At 33.4% G+C, this 5,145-nt stretch overlaps 1 non-coding gene across 1 annotated transcript; it reads right to left on the bottom strand.

The window, feature by feature from the left end:
* Positions 1-2,057: 2,057 nt before the first annotated feature.
* On the bottom strand, positions 2,058-2,161 carry LOC112470423. Its single transcript, XR_003042994.1, has one exon. It is a non-coding gene; the product is annotated as a U6 spliceosomal RNA (small nuclear RNA).
* Between the last annotated feature and the right edge of the window lie 2,984 nt (positions 2,162-5,145).

The following is a 5,145-nucleotide window of genomic DNA, read 5'->3' as shown; positions in this document are numbered from 1 at the left end:
AGACCTAAAGACATTCAGATTCAAGTTAAAAAACATCACTGTGTGAAGTAAACAGTTGAAGGCTACATCAGGACTTTATATTTGTTTGTGAGCTGTGGTTTATACAAATGTTACATTTGGGAGAGAAATCTTATTTGCTTTATTCATAACCTGGATGACCTTAAAGATGTGGGATACTGACAAATACAGCTAAATCATTATAAATCATCAGTTAATCAGTAAACTCATTGAATTTTTCCCTTTCTCCTTATTCTGTTTTGTTTTATTTGTAAGCTACTTCAAAATCTTTTTTGGAAAAAGGTGAGGTATAAGTCACAGAAGTCATAAAGTATATACATTTGGAGATAAGAAAGTAATAGATCCCATGTTGTTGTTATTTACAAAGAAACGATGCATGCAGCTGGTGGAACATTACCTTTTATAAGCAGACTCATTAATAATGAAAAATGCATGTTCTTACTTTGCTATCCAGTTAGATTTCTCTATTTTACCTATAACATTTTTGAAAAAAAGCATAGTTTTTTTAGAGGATTGGGGTGGTCCTTATTGCTATTCCTCAACTATTTCTAGCTCTGTCATCAGAAACATGTTAGAATGGTACTTTCTGACCCTCTTTTTGGTGGGACCATATGTTTAGCTCTAGCCAGAAGTAACTGGAGAATGCCACTTCTAGGCAAGAGCATTGAATTGTCCTTGTGAGACCCTTCAGCACTTGCCCTTGGGCATGGTGACTGGCCACATTTGAGATGATGGCTGATGTATCCACCAAGGTCCTTGAGTGTTGAGCACACTGTTCAGTTTATTTAGCCATTGAAAGTTTGGACTTTGCTACCAAACTACAATCTAAACTATGCTGAGAGATTCAAACAATCCATATCAGAGATCAGGGTCATAGATTCCTTATTAATTATGCTTACTCCTTGATGGGTAATAGAGATATAGGAAAGGATCTAAGAATGAATCAAATATGAACAGATAATCAGAAGTTGCCATGGAATTCAAAGGAAAAGAATAAAATCATTTAGAATGAGAAATATTATCTTCCAGAAAGAAAAATCTTTATTTTTACCTAAATATTTCCACTACTCAGCTCTGCTTACATTAAAATCAAGAACAAAAAACGCTCCCTGTGACAACTTGAGTATCTAAATAATATGTTTATATACTTTTCATCAATCCTGTGTTTGTGATGCTTCCTACAGCTTGAGGTGAATGAGAGTCTAGAGGTAAATAATGAATGGATTTAGCCCTCATTTGCCTTGACTCTACAGGCAATTTTTACATTTTCAGAGACTCAAGGGTGTTATTTGGAGAAATTACTCAGGAATAAAGATATCCCACCAGGCAAAAGAGGATTTCATGTTTTTGAGATGCCTCTTTCTTCAATTTCCAGTTTGCAGGTGGGATTGGGGGTGGCAGAGGGAGTTAAAAATGTCTAGGTGATATCTGTTACTAAGTGCTGCAAGCACCCCTCCAAGCTCAGCAGTGAGTGGACTCTCAAAGGAAACAGATTGCTCACATGTCTTTCTGTTGTTGTTATTGAAGATTTTAGAGAAAAGCATTAAAGAGTGGTTGCATCCTCCTCTGAAGGATTTTTTTTTTTTTCATCAGACACTTCTTTATTTCCTGGGCAACAAGACTGGATGCTGCTTTCAGAAATTTGGTCTTAGAAAAATGACTTTCTTTTGCTCTTGATTTTAGGGTAAAAGTGCTCATATATATTACAAAAGATGGTGTGACCAAGTGAACTGAGATCAGGGATAGAGACAGGTGTGTGGATGGAGACACAAATGACCAAGGTCTATGGAGCTGAAAGACGCTCATATCTCATTGGGAAAGTTTAGATACCCTGACATTCTTTTTTTCTCCAGTTTTATTGAAAAATAATTGACATACATCACTGTATATGTTTAAGTATACAGCATGATAGTTTGATTTAGTTTGATTTACATATATTGTGAAATGATTACCACAATAAATATAGATACAATAGAAAGAAAAGGAAAAAAAAATCTCTTTGTAATGAGAACTCTCAGGATCTACCCTTTTCACAACTTAAAAATATGGAACATTTTGCAAATTTGCATGTCATCCTTATACAGGGGCCATGCTAATCTCTGTAGTGTTCCATTTTTAGTATATGTTCTGCCAAAGCAAGCACAACCCTGACATTCTTGATAAGGCCTTTATTGTGAGCTAAGGGAAGAAAGGTAGGAAATATAATGTGATAAAATTTTTTTCTCTAATTCCTTAGAAGCCACATCCTCCTGTAAACTGAAGCTTTCATTCCTAATGTTGAAATTGATACCTGTATTCCTACTTGTGGCTTTAAAACATTTAAGATTGAAAGCAAAATTCCAAACTTTCTTTATAATTGTTTGCAAAAAATTTTATTATATTATTTCCCACTTCTTGGCTACAAGTGATGTGTTAATTTAATCCTCTCTGGCACTTTTTAATGCATTTACCCCCAATGGTCATGCATTACATTTAATCAAAAGTGAAAGGTAAGATTAAAATGATACAGTGGATTAGTGAACACACAATAAAATATACAGATGATGTATTATTGGATTGTACACTTGAAACCTATATAATTTTATTAACCAGTCACCCCAATAAATTTAATAAAAAATACATGTAGATGTTTTTAGCCCAGACCTCCCCTTTGAGCACCAGATTAATTTATATCCATTTCAGTGTTTTCACTTGAATGGCTTACAGGCTTCTCAAAATTAACGTGACCCAAACCATCTACCATAAGTCTGTGCCCCTCCAGTGCTTCCACCTTAGTAAATGGCAATGCCAGTCCTTCCAGATGTGTCAACTAAGCGTCAGCTTTGCACTTTTCACACCCACGGCCACCTGTACCCTCATCCAATTTATAACCAAGGACTGTTTCTAGACTGTGAATCTGTCAGTGTGTCTCCATCTGAAACAATATCACTTCAGACCAAAGTTCCCACCATCTCTAGCCTGGTTCACTGCAAGCAACATTTTTGTGCCCTCATGGTCTTCTTTCCCTTAGAAGTCAGGGATAGCCTTTTGACACATCAGTGGCTTTCCAGTGCTTCTAGGATAAACTCAGTATCCTGTGATGATTCACAGAGGCCTGATGATCTGGCTCTGCCTTTACTCCAGCCTCAACTTATACTTGGTTCTCTTTTGCTCACAGTTCCCTGGTGCCTCTAACCTCCTGTCTCCTTGGAGCACTTCTCACCAGCAATTTCTCACCTTAGGGCCTTTTTATAGGCTTTGCTCTATTCTTAGAACAGTTTTCATAATTTAATTCTGATTCATTTTTCAGATGTTAGTTTAAAATTCTTCCTTTATCACATTATGAATACTTGAATTATTATGTTTATTGTCTTTCACTACCACTAGAATGAATGCTTTGTGAGGGCATGGACTTAATCGTTACACACTGCTCTATGCCAAATGCTTGGCACAATTTTTTGGCACATAGGAGAAGCTCCATACCAAATACCTGTTGAATAAATCACTGCATGAATAGATGTATAATTTCAATATTAAAATATTTATAAGTCGGCTCTTCTTAGGCAATGATATAGTTGACTTTTTCTAAATTTCTTTTTCTCTTTTTGAATAGATAATTAGTTGGCAATAAGTTCATATTTTCTTCACTTTTTTATTTCATAGAAGAGTGATAAAGTAATTTTACATTCAGATTGACAGCAAAAAATTAATAGGAATTTTAATAAAAGTACAATATTAACAGCCCACAACCTTTGAAATATGAAGCATGCTGGGCTACATGGTATTTTATTGTGATCCATAAGAATTTAAAGATATTAAACTAGCTGCAGGCATACTCCCTATTGTTCTCTGATTGTAATAGGAACATATTGAGAATTGCAAGTAAAAATTGAATGTCAGTGGTACAGAGCTCAGACAAAATCTATTCTCCAGTTCAGGAAATTTGGAATTAATTTTTGATCATGGCATATATATTAGGTATGAACAAAATAATATCAGTTATTTTTTAAAAATAAGTGGGATTATATATAATAGGATAAATAACATTGAATTATGTAAATGAGTCTTGAGGTTATAATGATCAATTTGATAGCCATAGATTATACTACGAACTTTACATGGAAATTCAACTGCCAAAGAATTTAAAGCTCATTATTTGCAATTTGCAAGTTCTTTTGACATAGAATTTATGTCTGTATTTCGCTGGTCATCACACCATCCAGTTTTAACTTTCCCTATTTTTCTATTAGTAGACTTTTAGAATATGTGTGAATACATGTTATAGTTAAAGGTTATATCTAAATAATGTCTATGAATGTTAAACAAATTATTGCATCAGATAACATCTTTTTAAAACTCAATTTACCTTGTTGGGAACCTATTTATTCATCAAAACATTGTGGTATTTGGAGTTAAAAAATTCAGTAGCAATTGTGTTCATAAAAACATAAGCATTATTTATCATTTTTCCATAGTCAACAAATATAACTAGTAAGGTCACAAATGATAGCATTAGTGAGTGATATATTAACTAAATGTAAATATCTTAATTCAAACTATATGTGTACATATATGTCAATATTCTTATTTCATTTAATACTTTTGAATAGGATGAAATCTATATATGTCTTCTTAAAAATTATGTTTTTGCTATACATATGACTTTAGGTCATGTCATTTTCTTATAGCATAATATCAAAGCCATTTTCCCATGTAATTAAAATTTTCATCTTATAGTTGTTTCATTATTTATATCAACATTTTCTTTGTAGGACATTGAGGGTGAATTCTACCTTTTTTATATAGTTGATTCTGCAGTGACTATCCTTGAGACTTTTTAATCAGTTACCTAGAGCAGTCATTTTTAAAACTTTAGCATGCTTTAGAATCACCTGTTAGGCTTGGCAAACCACAGATTGCTTATTCCCATCCCCAAAGCTTCTGCCTGAGTAGATTTAAGAATTTTCATATGCTGATGCTTCTGATCTGAGGACCACATGTTGAGAATCACTGATACAGTACATTTTTTCAAAGTAAGGTTATAGGATTAATGAATATACATATATATTTTTAAGGCTCTTGGTATATATTAGCAAATTATTTTCCAGGAAGACGATATCAAATTATATTTCTACTAGAAGTTTCATC

The sequence above is a fragment of the Pteropus alecto genome, unplaced genomic scaffold (assembly GCF_000325575.1).
Source record: "Pteropus alecto unplaced genomic scaffold, ASM32557v1 scaffold3, whole genome shotgun sequence".
Classification (NCBI taxonomy): Eukaryota; Metazoa; Chordata; class Mammalia; order Chiroptera; family Pteropodidae; genus Pteropus; species Pteropus alecto.
This window is presented reverse-complemented; position numbering and strand designations above follow the sequence as displayed.